This window comes from Pelodiscus sinensis, chromosome 1 (assembly GCF_049634645.1).
Source record: "Pelodiscus sinensis isolate JC-2024 chromosome 1, ASM4963464v1, whole genome shotgun sequence".
NCBI lineage: Eukaryota > Metazoa > Chordata > Testudines > Trionychidae > Pelodiscus > Pelodiscus sinensis.
The window spans coordinates 245,814,285-245,831,682 of record NC_134711.1 but is presented as its reverse complement, the minus strand read 5'-3'; the positions used below and the strand labels follow the sequence as shown (position 1 = coordinate 245,831,682).

The 17,398-nt window shown below is 41.3% G+C and overlaps 1 protein-coding gene across 3 annotated transcripts in view; it reads right to left on the bottom strand.

The window, feature by feature from the left end:
* Nucleotides 1-17,398, bottom strand: part of METTL21C (methyltransferase 21C, AARS1 lysine) — an 81,079-nt gene that overhangs the window by 30,697 nt on the left and 32,984 nt on the right. Inside the window, exon 2 of one of the 3 annotated variants that reach the window (XM_075918743.1) lies at nt 11,295-11,371. The exons of the other annotated variants lie outside the window; for them this stretch is intronic. The gene's annotated coding sequence lies outside the window, so the exon portion shown is untranslated. The remainder of the gene's footprint in view (nt 1-11,294; nt 11,372-17,398) is intronic. 3 annotated transcript variants of the gene reach the window in all.

Genomic DNA, 17,398 nt, shown 5'->3' with positions numbered 1-17,398 from the left:
TCTAGACAGCGCTTGGTCCTGCCGTGAGAACAGGGGACTGGACTTGATGGCCTCCTGAGGTCCCTTCCAGTTCTAGGATTCCTCAAGCAATTGGGGAGAATTGCTTTACATTGCATACATTCTGAACTATTATCTGCAGTTCAGCTGCCAGGGGTGAGTCATACTTTGCATATTCAGTGCATCAGCAAAGGCTGTCTAGAGCTCAACTAGCTAACAAGAAAAATATGTTCAGGATCAAGCTGGAATATCTGTAAATGGGAGAAATAACTACATTTTTCACTGATACAGTCCCAGAATTATTTTTTTTTAACAAAAGTTCTATCCATGTTGCTCCTTTTTGTTAAGACACATAAGTGGTTCGTGTGCACTATGCAGAGCAAGAGCTGAATCAGCCTCTAAGATGCCACAGGACTATTTGTTCTCTTTACTACTGCCATTTCTGAGGTATCTCACCACAATGCAGTGTTTAAAATAGATTTGACCATGTCCAAAGTGGCAATAATCTCAGTCTCCTTTTGTTCACTGTATGCAGGTCAGATTGGCGTAGGATGCAACTCCTTGTGGGAAGGCTTCTTTTAGATCTGGGCAGAGACAGTGTTAGGCCAGATTCACACAGTAAACTTACATCAGTAGAACTATGTTGCTCAGAGTGTGAAAGATCCATGCCCCTGGTTGACACAGTTATACCAACTTAGCTCCCAATGTAGATGGTGCTACATCAGCGGGAAAGCTTCTCCATTGAGACAGCGACCATCTCTTGCAGAGGTGGATTAACTAGTCTAACTGGAGAAGCCCTCTTATCAATGTAAGAGTGTCTTCACTCAGGCTCTACAGGGGCACAGCTGTGTTGGTGCAGCTGTGCCACTGCACTGCTTTAAATGTAGACCTACCCTTGGACTCTGATCATCTCTACCACTAAGAGCTCCTAGGTAGAATCTTGCTCCTTTGTTCCCTACATGGAAGAGTTTTTTCTCCTTGAATCAAACCCAGGGAACAGGACAATATCCCTCAGTTGCTTGTTGAAGGAAAAAGGAAGATAGGGAACAGTAAGGATCAGATGTTAATAAATAATGTACATCTATTTGGGATAAAACTTTGGTCATCTGAAGAAGTGGGCTGTGCCCACGAAAGCTCATGATACCATCTTTATGTTTTGTTAGTCTATAAAGTGCTACCAGACTACTTGTTGTTTTTTAAGTTTATCTACTTAGGGGTTAGCTGTGTAGAGACAAGCTTGTTTAGCATTCCTGCTGTAGACTCCTGAAAATAACGTTAAAGTTACTTACAATATTTTTTTAACCCTTAGTCAGACTGATACTACAATGTCAAATTTACATCACAGATGAACAAACAAACAATATTACTGGGATTTAAGTGTAAGCAATGCCTAAAAGTTTCCTGAGTCTGTGCCAGTTCTAGAAGGTGGAGACTTTGAGTGGATTGCTCCTGCCCATCAAACGCAACCCTTTTTCAGGCATCTGGTTAGTAACTCAGACCGAGAGGGAAAAACCCTACTTCTTCTGTGGAATTTCCCATAAGGCTGGAGTGTTGTGTCTTAATGCTGCCATTTCATAATCCTGTATCTAACAAACAGTAAGGCTGTGATATATACTGACAAAGGTAAAAAATAAAAATTCAAATTAACACTGACCATAGTCATCCCATTGAGCTTAAAACACTGCAGTGGCACAATAGCACCAATGCAGCTGCGCCCATGTAGAGCCTCAGTGAAAACACTATTACACTGATAAAAGGGTTTCTCCAATTGGTACTAACGTGCATTCCAGGGAGCACCGAAGGCTGGCTGCTCTGGCCCCACCCCTTCTGGGAGCACAGAGCCGGATCCCCCAACATTGCCCAAAGGCCTGGCAAGTGTGGCCCCTTTGTGATCCCCGGATTAGAAATTAAAGAGAACATGGAGGATGAGAATGAAGTGGAATTTGAGTGTAGGACCTACCCACGTCACCTTCTGTATCCAAGTTTTATACAAAACCTCCACCGCATTCACATTTTCTACAAGTGGGAGCAAAATATTTAGATATAGATCAAATGATGTTCTTCCAATAAAAGGATACACTTGTTTACCAAAAGCTCAGTATGTAAGGGATTTTCTCTAATTAACATTGGTGTTTCTGAAGCTTCAGGGGTTAGCTGAGAGTCTGTACAGGATAATTTTTTAAAAAATGGTCTGGTAGCACTTTATAGACTAACAAAACATGTAGATGGTATCATAAACTTTCGTGGGCACAGCCCACTTCTTCAGATGAATCTTAGCAGAATTGAAACCTTTGCTCTTTTCTAAATTGTAATAACTACTGAGAATTGGATTAATTAAAGTTAGTACAATGCTAAGGCAATGTTATATTCTTGCTAGTCTGGGCTCATGAAAAGTGATGTGATGATTTTCCATGTTATAATAAAATTTATTCCTAACTGGTTTACACCGCAATATGCTTTTTTATATTCTTATAACTCTTCTTTGGAGTTATTTCAGTCATGAAGCCACATCTTGCTCTGAGCAATGCTCAGTCTGTGAGATTGTGTGTTAGAAGAACTGAGTTTGGCTCATTTTGTGAAATAATTATTACCGAGACACAGGTTTTGATTAAACTTGTCTGAGAAGACAAAACACATCAGAAGTTCACGGTGTTTGATTGCGTGCGCTGTTAATTTAAAACGTCCAACTCAAACAGTTTGGATTTAGGACTTTGTGCTGTTAAATAACAGGTTTACTCAAGCCAAACTGATTCAGTTGTCCTTCTTACTAGCCTGTCTTCCTTTGCCTGACTGCCATGTGAGCTATCAATGGAAAACATTCATCATTTCAATGCAGATATTTCTTTGTATCCATGTTATTTTTAATCTGATGTGGAATGGCGACATGGTGTTAAGAGCTTATGGAAAGTGGGCCTGTTATCCTTACAGCTGTTTAGATGGATAAAAGAAGAGATCCGAAGTAATTAACTTACAGCCTTAAAATGGAAATACATACATAGATGCTAAACCGTCCTAAGGATTTCATGGTATCTTCTCCAAGTGAATGTCTTTGAACTATGGAGTAATTACTGTAGGCAACAGTTAATTATGCAGATGTTCTCAGGCTTTCTTCCTCCTTTTGGGAATGCTTTGCAACTCTGATGGAGTCTTCCAGGTTCCCATTATTTCCCCCCTCTCTCCTCCTCCCATTTTCTCTCTCTCCCTTTGAGGCTCCAGATCAGTCATCATCATTACCATCAAAGAGGAGCGGTTGAGATTCTCCACACTACATGGTCCTTTAATTGGCAATAGGGCAGTGCACAGATACTGATGTTTATGTTCACCTCAAGTGGCCATCTGAACAAACTTAGGTACCTCCAAGAACAGAGAGACTCTTGGGGCACATTACATAGTTCTGTATAAAGCCTAAAGTGTCGTATCACAGCCTCAGGTTGTAAATGCTAAATACAATCCACAGTACTCATATGGGTACTGAGCAGTGTATTGAAAAAGCCCAAGATACATGAATGCTGCCAGCAAAGACAAGGTAGTCAAATGTGAAATCATCTATTGATACAGGGAAAAGAATGCAAAAGAACTTCTGAAATCACCAAGTTTCTCAATTCCTTTTGATGCCATATTAGCACACATCGTTTTTAATTAAATGGGAAAGGCTACCTCTTGTCAGTGGGCTACTACTTGCAATTTTTTTAAATAGGCTTTTGCACAATACTGTGAATACTGATATAATAATAGGCTACGTCTAGACTGGCATGATTTTCCGCAAATGCTTTTAATGGAAAAGTTTTTCCGTTAAAAGCATTTGCGGAAAAGAGCATCTAGATTGGCATGGACGCTTTTCCGCAAAAGCACTTTTTGCGGAAAAGCGTCCGTGCCAATCTAGACACAGTTTTGCGCAAGAAAGCCCCGATCGCCATTTTCACCAACGGGGCTTTTTTGTGGAAAACAGTTTTCAGCTGTCTACACTGGCCCTTTTGTGCAAAAGCATTTCTGGAAAATGAGCAGCATAGTACTTGCGCAAGAAGCACTGATTTCAGACAATAGAAAGTCAGTGCTTTTGCGCAAAATCAAGCGGCCAGTGTAGACAGCTGGCAAGTTTTTGCACAAAAGCGGCCACTTTTGCAGAAAAACTTGCCAGTCTAGACGCACCCATACTGTAAATCATTGTTTGTTCACCAGGTGATTCCACAAGAGGTAACAATAGATACTGTTTCATAATTCATAGGCAATTCATTTTGGCCTCTCCTTGTTCTGGTGGAGAGGCTTGTGTTTCCCAGTCACCTTCAGAAATGTGTTGTCCATAGTCTTGTTCTCCTGGTAGGACCATTGTTGCCAAACAATTCGGATGTGAGGTTCCAGATGAAGCATGGTCCAGACTTCAAGGGGTCAATACCCCAACAGCAGAACAGGTATATTTAGAGGACCTGACACTTCTCTGAAGCTATGAAGGCAGAGGAGGGCTGCGGCAATTTTGGCAAGTATCTTTGATATGTCAGTTGAAGCATATTACTTCAGACCATTACTATGCCTAGCCAAGTGGGTTAGTGGAAAAGTCACTACAAAATAGTGAAGAACCGGAGAACAAAGCAGCAGCTCTGGGCAAGACAATTAATCTACATTTAGCATTGTCAGAAGGCAGACCTACATTAAAGGTCAGCCATAAATCTATTCCTATTTATGAATGAAATAGACACCTGGATAAGGGGGATTAGGTGACAGGCTCCATGGAGAATGCTTTTCACCGATGATGACGTATTGAGCTGCAATGATAAATATGAACTTCAAAGGGATCTAGAACAATGGTGGGCTGCATTGGAAGAAAACTGTTTACAAATTAGACAACGAAAAATGAATACATGTGATGATTTATTGAGAGGGCCAATAAGAAGCCAAAAAAATAGACTGGTATAGAGTTAGTGTGTAACAGTATAAATATCTGGGTTCAGTGTTGTGCTATGATGGGAATGGGAATGCAGCCATTAGAATTCGCATGAAAAGTGGTTGGTGCACATGGAGAAGCTAATGGTAATTTTCTTCAATAGGAATATAGAAAGTAAACAAAAGAGCAAAGTGTGTAAGACTACAGTTAGGCCAGCTATGTTACATGTGTTGGAATGCAAGCCAGTAAGGAAGAGAGAACAGCTACTTTACTCAGTCCAAATGAAAATGCTCAGGTGCATACTAGGTGAGACAAGAGCTGATAGGCTAGTCAGTGAAATGGCATGAGACCTAGTACAGGTATCTCTCATCACAAAAAAAATGAGGGAGTATCGACTGAGTCATGTGAGAGAGTAAGTGGACTATGTTGACTGAGAGGATAAGATCTAGTTGTCATATAACAAAGCCCACGAGGAAGATTAAAAAAAAAAGTAGTGTGAAAAACTGAAGGAAAACACAAGAAGGCTGGTGTCAGTTTCAAAGACACACTTTCTGGAACAACTGGAAATGAAGAACAAGAGCCACTGACCCTGGTTAACAGAAAAAAGTGAGGAAAACCACAACACAGATCACATTGCTTCTTTAGGCTCACCAGTTCTGAGAATTTTAGTCAAGGGGCCATACATTTTAGAGTCAACATCTAATATGCTTCTCGAACTAGTAAACTATATACCTTGACATTGGCATAGAAAGATGACTGATAACGTTTCCCCCCACCCCAGCATAAGTAGGAGAAAATGGTATCAAACTGAAGGTAGAAGATAATCTGCCATGGTAACAGCTGTACTGACCACACTAAAATCATAAGTCATCTAACAGAATCAGTGAGGACATCCAGAACGTAATCAACACTGTTCAGAAGTGTTGTGCACTGACAAAACACCCTAAGAGCAGCAAATGCAGGCTCCAGAGAGGGGATAAGCCTTAGCAGCAGACCACAAGTCAGAGGACACAACACTGAGAATGGTATTTGGAAAGTTCTTTGTCTTTAGTTAGATAGTTTATGACACTTGTCATTATCCAACATTTCTTTCCCATCTTGGGTCAAATTTTATCCAGGTGTAAAACACTCTAGTGCCATTTACTTCAATAGAACTAAGCTGGTTTAGCCCATCTGGTCCCTAATTCCCATCACTCTTCAGCCAAAAGTATAGAAGATTCAGAAATAATATCCAGACAAATGGGATGGGGGGGAAATATTCCCAGCACTATACTACTGTATTAGCCAGCCAAAAAAATGAAAGGATGTTCTCTTTTGAAATAGGCTGGAGAAAGGATCTAGATACAGGTTGGACCTCCCTGGTCCAGCACCCTCGGGACCTGACTGGTCCCAGATGAGGGATTTTTTCCGGAGCAGGAGAGGTCATTTTTGGACTCCTGCTGCCGGCCCCCTTGTCCTGGCCGCTAGCCACCTAGCCAGCTCCCCACCTCCTGCTGGCCGTGCTGCCCTGACGACCTTCTGGACAGCCATCACTGCCATGGCTCCACTGGGCAATCCAGTGCTGGGATTCCAGGCAGCTGCATGCGCACCAGGGCTCCCTGAACAGCCCTGTGCATTGCACGTCAGGGGTCCCTAGGCAGCCCCATGAGTCAGGCGCCAGAGTTCCCTAAGCAGCTCCATGCAAGCCAGCACTCTCAGCCCTGCTGCCACATGCTAGGCGGCCCCACCATCAGCTCCCTGTGGCCAGCCCACTGCCCTGCCAGCCCTGCAGGGATCCTTACTGCTGGCCCTCCATCAGGACACTCTGATCCTGCAACATCCATACTAAGAGAGTTTCAACCTGTACAATTAGAAAGGATTTAGAACAGGAAATCTGTGTATTAACTATAATATGTCAGTACTATTTAATACTAATAGTTACAGCTAAATATAGCCGTGCTACATGTCAGTCACCCAATATTAAAACCAAGAATCCTAGTTTTTCATGATGATACAATTCTCTGATAACATACTTAAAAAAATCCATGTTTTTCCACAATTAAAAACGAAATCTGGCACTTTCATTTTCCTAGCTACAATATATATAGGCATCAACTGAGCACGGTGCTTTATTGAATACATAGCAGAATCCCAGCCTCTGTATTAAGTGAGCAACCAACTACCTGTGAACTGGCAGTCAAAGGCCCCTCTCCTACCTTAAAATAAGGAATCAAAAACTCTTTGCCCATTCTCTTGATTCCCCAATCTGGCACCAGCCCCAAGTGTAATCGGGATTCCACTATCAAAGTTTTATTTGTTCATAACATGTAAAAACTAACGATTCTCTGTAAAACTCCAAATTCCCTGTTTTTCCCAACAGATTACTACAATCCCTGACTATACCGTATAGACTGTGGAACTTTCTATGCAAACAGAGTACATTCTTTGAATTACTCAAGACTCCTGTGATGTGTGGTGCACTTTGGGAGCTTGATCTCATGAGGTTCTGAGATGGTTTGTGAGGTGCTGAGCCCAGTTGAGGTCCCAAATCAAAAGACCACCTATACACACCACAGCACTTAAGCACATGCTTAAATTCTTTGCTAAAATGGCAATGGACTTAAGTATGAGTTTAAGATGATACTAAGAACCAGAGATCATTTAGTATCCTGCAGGATCAAGCTCTGAAAAAATACTTATCAAACCCTTGCAGGCCAAGGAGTCATGAACAAAAGCTGTGACAAGTACCCTTAATTCAGTTACCTTGTTCCAAAGCACTGAGAAACATGTGGTCCTCTCATTACACTGATTTTACATTACACTGTGAAAAATATTCATTTAAACCATATGGACCAAGTCTGTAAACAGGTGCAGTACTCTATTTTTCACACCAGTTGTATTCTAGTATTACATTCTGTTTCAAAACTCAAAAGGGTACGTACGATGGGAATTTGATCTGACCAAGGACTGCATAGCCTTACAGGGAAATTTCTGAAGACACTTCCTTGCTTTTTGTGGTTTTCACTTTGACCTCAATGTTATGAACATTATGTTTCATGAAGACTGGACAAGAATGCATTTGGTTCTCCCACCTGAAATGGGATATAGCAAACAGTGCTATATGCAGCCAAGTTTTTATAGTGTAATAACTATTTCCAGCATATGAATAGAAAACCTGAGAAGGGGCATTTAGTTTGGTGGTTTAAAATGTAAGCTTACATTCCTGATCATAATAAGGGTCAGAGTGGCCTCCTTTCCCTCCTGTCCAGTCCCCTACTGAAATTTAGGTAATATGACATTTCAGCCTAGGGAACTGCCAAAAACTCCTCTTAAAAAGACACTACATAACATGTTATACATGCTGCAATATTTTTTGTAAAGGAAAAGTGCAAAACATTTGTAAAGACATGTTTCTCATAAAACTTTGGCTGTGTCTATTCTGCAAGCTAGGAGTGTGACTTCCCTGCTTGAGAACACAGACTCGTGCTAGCTTGAAGTATATCAGGCATGTTAGCACTAGTAGCAGCAGCTAAGCTATGCTGAATACATATATGCTGAAAACCCACTGGTTTCAAAAGGGTTTGTAGTAGATACTGAGTGAAGTTTATTTAAGGAGCCCCTTGAAAAAGGAAACTGAGGTGAGGGGTGACTTGCAGGGCTGCCAGAAGGCCACCAGGGGGCACCAGGAAATAGGGTTGTGCACAGTACTGTAGTGTAGTGAGCAAAACTGGCTAATTTTACAATATCTTAACTTTTGTAGCTGCTGTTTACTAGTAAAATGGAAAGAGTGTTATCACCATATGATCAGAGGGTGATACTCCCTCATCTGATTTTCTCCCCAATACAGAGCAGTAATATTTATTAAACAATTCTGCCTTTCCTGCATTATTATTAATTAGTAGTAGTAGTAGTATTCTATTATTAATAATTTTACCATTTGCCTCTCAAACCAATTCCATTATCAGGATTTGTTTTGTTCATAAGACATTTTAACCCCTTTTTGTTATCCTTAACTCTGTTGCAAATGCTTTCCTTATCAATTTTCAACAATCCCTGGCTTCTGGTTTATATTTACTACTATCAACTTCCCCTTTCCTCTCTTTGTTATCTAGCTATCTATATGGCTTCACTTTCCCTCTAAGCCAGGTTGGCTATTTAGCCACTAAGGACTTTTTTCTCAGGGGAGGCTTGTAAGTGGCCTCTTACCTAGGTTTCCCCTTTCAAGAGACTCCTTAGAGACCCACACAGGATGCTGGGGAGTGGGGGCAAGCTGGGAGGAGAGGAGAAAACCCCTTCTCTGATTTGTCATAAAACAAAACTCCATCTTGGGACTTCTTTTCTCCCCCACAGTTGCTCTTCCCTACTTTGGTAGGCTACTCACAGTAGGGATGTGAAGGACTAGTCAACTATCTGATTATCCCATAAGCATTTGCGTGTTGACAAGATAGTCAACTAGTCGCTTCCCCCTCTTGCTGCCTCTATCAGATAGAGGCATCAGGGTTGGGTGCAGGGAGAAAAGGGGCTACTTCAAAGCGGCAGCGCTGCTTGAAGCCTGGGTCCAGACCCCGGGCTCCACGCGGCGCTGTTGCTTTGAAACGCCGCGTGCAGTCTGGGGCATCTCCAGGCTGCACGCGGCATTTCAAAGCAACAGCGCCTCGTGAAGCCCGGGATCAGCTGCAGACCGCAGGGTCCAGTGGCGCTTTCACCTTTAAAATGTAGCAGCAGCCCTAGGGTTGTTGCTACACTTCAAAGGCTGAGGTGCCCTGTCGGCTACTTGAATAGCTGATGCAAAATGCATCTACTATTCAATTAGTTGATACTTAACATCCTTAACTCACAGTACGTCTTTGCTAGAGTCTTTTCTTAGTTCCTGCGGAGTCTGCTCTCTTTCCAACCAAAACAGGTTGAAATAAAAATCTACAAGCCTATTTACCTTTTGACCAGTAATCCTCCCGGACCTTCCCTGTAGGTAGTCTAAGTCCCATGACTCTCTGCTCGTGCCTAGCACCTCCGCACTCTTTGGCAGCCACCGATCTCCCTCAGCATTTCCCTTCTACCGCTCAACTTCCTGCTACTCTCACAGGGGAAAAAATCAGTAATTCCTGCTCAGATAAGCCTCTCCAGCTGGGCAAAGGGCAAGCCCCCTTGTTACAGTATGTTTGAAGGTATATTAAAAATATTAAAATTACAATTCTTCACTTATTTAAACCTTTATAGTATATCATCTAAGAGAGAGCTGCTTAATTGCACAAGAGACATTATCTTGATATTTCCTCCTTTCTAATAATCAAGGGTTGTGACTAGCATTCTCTGTAAACTGTGTGCTATGCGGCAGCTCAGTAGAGATTCAAATACTGCCCAGCTGGTTAACAGAGCACCTACAGCTAGGTTTTTTGTTTCTACTAGTGGGGCACATTCACACGTGCCTCAGTGCACACAAACATTTTATTCCATACATGGATGGAAAAAATCCACATATGGATGAAAAAAAAAGTATAGGAAACATTGATTATGACTCTAATTAGGGTTATCAACTCTCCAGGACTGTCCTTGAGTCACTAGGAATTAAACATAAGTCTCCAAGAGACTGCTGAGAGCAACCTGGAAGATAAACCATGGGGCATTTTGAAAATGAATATTAAATGTTAAATCCAATCTGTACAGTAAGCACCTAAGCCTTTGCTTAACTGTACACAACCAATCTTCCTTACCTCTGTACTGGTATATATGCAAATATAAAATTTTATTATTTCTATTTTTATTGCCCTTTCTCTTAGAACAATAAACTTTTTTTTTTTGGTAATGCTACGGGATCTCTTCAACTTGACGTAACTTAGGGCTCCAGCATATCTTTATCCAGTCCTGCCTCCATGGACTTGTTCCAAACCATCATGTGCATTTTGTCTCTACTCCTATTCTTGCTCCCTCCTCTCAGAGGGCACGTCTACACAGCAGGGCTAAACTCAAAATAAACTACACAACTTGAGCTACACTAATTGCATAGCTTAAGTCAAAATAGCTTATTTAGACTTTTGGTGCTGTCTACACAGAAATTACTTCAAAATAGAGTACTCTTTCCCTGACTTCCCTTATTCCTCTTACAATGAAGATTACAAAGGTCAGAGTAAGAAGCCTGTTATTTCGAATTTATTTTGAAATAATGGGTTTTCTGTGTAGATGAGCACTACGTTATTTCAGAATAACATCAGTCATTCCAAAATAACGCTGCTGTGTAGACATAGACAGATAGGCCCTGATTCAACAAAGCACCTAAGCCTTTGCTTAACTGTATGCATCCAAGCAGTTTCATAGAAGTCACATTTTATGCATATACTTAAATGTGTTCCTCAGTTTCTGCCTTATCACTGACCTCTTCTCTCTTTCTGCAAACCGTTGCAGCAATGTTTCTACAGTCATCTCCTCTATAGTTCTAGCTTACCTTGCCCTGATAGATTCATCATCAGTTATTATCTCGTTCCAGAGCCTTGCCCATTGCTGGTTTCCTTTTATTTGTCACTTAAAAGAAAAACAAATGAAAAAATAAAACAAATTCATTTTGAAGAGGAAAAAAATAGTTTGTTTGAGGGGCACTGTGCAAGAGAGATATTATATTTTTATCAGAAATAGTCTTAAATCTTCAAAAGTTCTCTTGGCAAAGGGTTATAGAGAATGCATGGTAGGAATCTGTAGAAATGCTATTTTCAGGGTTTAGTTTCCTGATTTTAGGTGTTTATTTTTGGTTAGAACAGTGTCTGCTTAAGAAATAATAATTTGTCACTTTATTTCAATTGTTTCAGGGGGTAGCTGAGTTAGTCTGTTACAGAAAAAAACAACAAATGGTCTGGTAGCACTTTATAGACTAACAAAAGATGTAGATGGTATCATGAGCTTTCGTGGGCACAGCCCACTTCTTCAGATGACCGGAGTTATGAGTAGGGGATATGATATCTATATTATATATAGTTATCATATATATCTGGGTACGTATCATATCATATATGGGTAGTTATCATATCATATATGGGTACGTCTAAACTACATGGCTCCGTCGATGGAGCCATGTACATTTGGTTTTTTGGCAAAGGCAAATGAAGCCGCGATTTAAATGATCGCAGCTTCATTTACATTTACATGGCTGCCACGCTGAGCCGACAAACAGCTGATCAGCTGTTTGTCAGCTCAGCACGTTAGTCTGGACACTCCCCTGCTGACATCAAAGCCCTTTGTCAGCAGCCCCGGTAAACCTCATCCCACGAGGAATAACGGGGCTGCTGACAAAAGGTTTTGATGTCGGCAGGGGAACGTCCAGACTAGCGCGCTGAGCCGACAAACAGCTGATCAGCTGTTTGTCGGCTCAGCGCGGCAGCCATGTAAATTTAAATGAAGCCGCGATCATTTAAATCGCGGCTTCATTTGCCTTTGCCTATCTGTCTAATCTACATGGCTCCATCGACGGAGCCATATAGTTTAGACACACCCTATATGATATCTATAAAGTGCTACCAGACCATTTGTTGTTTATTTCAAATTATTGCAAGATTTTGAGCTGAATCAGTTGTTGCATCAGCCCATGACAAAATTCACCTCAGCATAGTGATGCTGACAGCACTCACACAGTATCTGGCTACTCACTATTTCTGAAACCCAGAAAACTTCCTTACTCGTCTCATACGGCTGCTATGCATAAGCGGGAAGTGAACAACAACTTCATTTCCGTGTTTTTTCCATCCAGTTCACCCAGCAGAGCCAACAGAAAGTCAATGGCAGTTTAAAATCTCTTTAGAGGAACGCTTACCATTTTCCAGTTTTATGAGTGTGCAGCTGTAAAAAGTGATTATGAAGAAAAAAAAAGACCTCAATTCAGGGAGGTGCCCCTATTCAATAGAGCACTTAAGGACACTTTTACAGGTATCTATTAATGACCTCTGAAGTCAATGAGACTGAAGTGCTTCTGTTTATGCATAAGGCAGAATTCTCCAGCACAGTGATGGATTTAGCTCTCTTAAATTATTAGTTGCTTCTGTTTAAATCCCAAATCCCTATTTATTAGTAACCAAAAGCAATCACTAGTAATTTAAAAAACTGCAGCACATAGTTGCAGAGAAAAATAAACACAAACCACCGATAAACTTGCTATTTGTAGATGTCTACCTTTTTATTTAAACATCAGAGTATGCTTTTTTTTATCCCCCCAAGGAGATATCATATCACTTTCTTTATAGGAGAGAGAGGACTTGTTAAAGTTTACTAATCACTCTTCTTAACAGTAATAGATATCCCAGACCTCCTAACAGACTGTAAGTCAATCTTCAGGTTCAGTGCGAGTCAATTCCCTGAAAGAAAAATGACTTAAACAGTTTGCAACCAGCAACTTGGATTGCGCCCTTGATACTCTAATTAACAATCTGCTATTGGTTAGCATATATCCATATAAAAAGTATTATTATATATTTTCAAAGTGAGGACGGGTTTTTCCTTTCATTGCAGAAGACAAGTTAGAAAACAGAATGATGGCCTCAAACAGGAGGAAAGAGGATTAGAGTCTATCTGATCCAGAAAGAGGAAATTAACCTTTCAGCATATGGGGAAATAATGATCTAATCCATATTATAACACGGGATTAGGGATTGTTTAACAAGAAAAGTTCATGCAAATGTCACGCTGCTCCAGTCTCAGAATATGAATGTGTTAAGAGGCGTGTTTCAAGAAGAGTATTTGCATCAGTCATCCAGAAATTTGTTTACTCTAGCCTGAAATCTATGCCAAGTTATTACAAACATTTTTAGGATTTGTGTTATGCCATGCCAGCAAGGCTGCTTATGTTATGGGCATGTTTTCTGTTCTTTGATCTGTGCTACAGAAATTAAGGCAGTGGCAACACAGATGCCTTAGGAACAGAGAGATACACTGAGAGTTTCCAACTATTCTTAGCTTTCTGAAGGTGATATACCATAAAATCTCAACTATAATGCGCACCTATGTATAATACGCACCTAGCTTTTAAACATGAGAATTCTGGCATAAACTGAGCTCCTATCTATAATGCACACCCCGACTTTGCCGTACTTTGTCTTGCTGTATTTTGGTTTGTCTTGTCTTGTCTTGTCTTTTTGTATTGCCAGGTAATCACGCATGAGTAAACAGTGTGCAGCGTTTCCATGCGCCAACAACTCATGGCATCCCAAAGAGAGATCTTACACATCTGCTGAAAAACTTAAAGTTGTTAGCTTTGCAGCGGCTTATGGCAACAGAGCTGCCAGCCGTGAATTTGATGGCATAGCAAAGTCTAACATTCGGCTTTGGAGACGGCAGAAAAAGCACCTGCAAGCGCTGCCTCGGATGAAGATGGCTGAGCGAGGTAAAAGTGCTGCATATCCTGAATTGGAGGCCATGCTGGTTGAATGGATTGCTGAGCATAGACAGCAAGGCGGTAGTGTTAGCATTGTGGAGGTTAGAATGAAGGCTTTGACCATTGCCAAAATGTGCGCTAACACAGCCGGGTTTAAAGCTTCACATGGCTGGGGCAATCGGTTCATGAATTGCCATAGCCTATCGGTCCAACACCGAACAACTATCACACAGAAACTACCCATGGACTCAGACACCAAGCTACTACAGTTCCAAAAGTTCATCATAAAACTACGCAAGCAGCACTGCTATGACCTTTCATTGATTGGTAATGCAGATCAGACACTATTAAATTTCGATAATCCCTACAAGAGAACGCTTGAAGTGAAAGGTTCCAAGACTGTCTCCATTGCTACCACAGGCCATGAAACGTCTAGGTTTACTGTAATGCTTGCTTGCACGGCTGATGGAACAAAGCTGCCTCCTTATATTGTGTTCAAGCGCAAGACAATGCCAAAGAACGTTATATTCCCGAACACCGTTCATGTGCATATTCACCCTAAAGGCTGGATTGACGAAGCTTTAATGCTTAATTGGCTACAGACGGTTTGGGCGAAGCGGCTGGGTGGACTTATGAGAAAGTGATCTCTAATAGTTTTGGATGCATTTCGGTGTCATCATATGCCATCCATCCAGAAAAGGCTCCAGCAGGACAAAACAGACTTGGCAATTATTCCTGGTGGAATGACCAAAACATTGCAGCCTCTTGACGTGACAGTTAACAAGCCAATGAAAGATGCATTCTGCAGGAAATGGAACACATGGTTGTTGGAAGGTGAACATACCTTTACTGCAGGTGGACGTATGCGAACACCGACGCTGCAAGATGTTACCCAGTGGATAGCGGATGTCTGGGCTGAACTTGATCCCGCTATCATAAGGAAGGGGTTTCTGAAATGCAGAATCTCTAATGCTATGGATGGCAGCGAGGATGATGCCCTGTTGATGGATCCGAGCGATGATGAATCATCTGAGGGCGAATTACCGGTATGCGAAGATGACAATGATTTGTACTACCTGGATGAAGATGTCGAGGGCTATACCCTGGAAGACATTGCTCGTCTGTTCGAGGAAGATTCTAACAAACGCGAATTCGAGGGCTTCGAAGATGAGTAGAAGATCAATTAACATATACGGTATTTGCTTGTTTGCGCTGCAGTGCTGATTTCATTTGTTTAACTTACCTTTTTGAAATGGTGTATATAGTAGCTTGTCGATGCTAATAAAAATCAACTTAACCCCTGGTGTCCAGTGATTAATTAAGTGCCACAGAACCGCCAAATGAAAACTTTGAAAAAAACTCCTATGGATAATGCGCACAGACGTTAAAAAAACAGGGAAAAAAAGTGTGCACTATATTCGCAACTTTACGGTAAATGAAAACTGAGGCTCTTTTTAGCCTGTCATTCATTTACATGAATTCTAGAATGGAATTCTGTTTAAAGTATGAAATAAAATAAATTGGCATATGGTTAAAATTAGTGGGTCAAGGCTCACAGGAACTAGATTAAGCAAAATGCAGGACAATGTAGCACTTTAAAGACTAACAAGATGGTTTATTAGATGATGAGCTTTCGTGGGCCAGACCCAAATCATTTGATCTGAGGAAGTGGGTCTGGCCCACGAAAGCTCATCATCTAATAAACCATCTTGTTAGTCTTTAAAGTGCTACATTGTCCTGCATTTTGCTTCAGCTACCCCAGACTAACACGGCTACATTTCTATCAGGAACTAGATTAGTATTAAAATTAGAGAAATAAATATGTCATATAAGTATTCATTCTTTGCATCACAAGTTTCCTGTGTGACTTTGGACAAGACACTTATCCTACCTGTGCTTCAATACCTAACTGTAAAATGGGTTAACAGAATTTCTCTGCATCTTAGCGGTGCTATGAGGATAAAAACATTAAAGATTGTGAAGCACTTAGGGCACGTCTACACAGCAAGGCTAAAGCTATGAAACTTGAACTATGTCATTTGCATATCTTAAGCCAAAATAGCTTATTTCAGCTTTTGGCGCTGTCTACACAGCACACTCTTCCTTTGACTTCCCTTACTCCTGGTAAATGAGAGTTACAGGAGTTGGAGTAAGAAGTCCTCCAGCTCAACATTATTTTGACATTATGTCAGAATAACTGCTTGCTGTGTTGGATGCGGACTATGTTATTTTGGAATAACATCAGTTATTCCAAAATAATACTGCTGTGTAGACGCACTCTTAGAGGCCAAGTGATGAAGAGTACTATATAAAAATAATACAGTCAACTTCAAGTGCTGGGCAGGTATAAAAAAAGCTTAGGAAAAATAGAAAAGGGAAGGAGAAAAAAATCTATCATGTATATGTAAAGGCAACATGAAGAAGCATGCATGACAAACTTAAGAATCTGTATGACTTTGCTATTGTAACAACCATTCTTCCTTCTCTCTGTGTTCCACTGTTGTTTGTAGCTTAAAAATCAGTCTTTGATCCTGCAAACCCTAACTTTAAGGTTACATCTACACTGGCATAATTTTCCGGAAATGCTTTTAACGGAAAAGTTTTCCGTTAAAAGCATTTTCAGAAAAGCACGTCTAGATTGGCAGGATGCTTTTCCGCAAAAGCACTTTTTGCGGAAAAGCATCCGTGGCCAATCTAGACGCGCTTTTGCGCAAAAAAGCCCCGATCGCCAATTTCCCGGTGGGCCGTCGTCTGGTGGGTCGTCGTGTCCGCACGTCGTTACCCCTCACTTGGAGTGGCTCCGCATCTGCGCTGAATGCGGTACTCAGAGCCCAACCCACTGCTTGCGTTGCGTGCCAGATATGATGCAGGAGGCGAGTCTTGAGGGGCTCACAGGGGTGATGTTATGGGGTGGCCGTTCTCAACCCATTTCCCAGGCCTATTTTGATTGCCAGTACGCTCCTGCTCCCCTAGCCCTGCCTTCACCATCTGCCCATGGCATAGCCACCTCCAACAGCTTTACACCAGCAAACAGTCCCCCTACATGTTTGTGGGGGATCATTCCCCTCTGATTTAAGACCACTTTGTGCCACATAAACAGAGAAAAGCAGCCTTAGCAGACCAGACATTCTGGCCCTTAAGTGCTTGTAAGATCAGTAGCTAAATAACCATCAGACTTTACTGGGCTTCCTCCA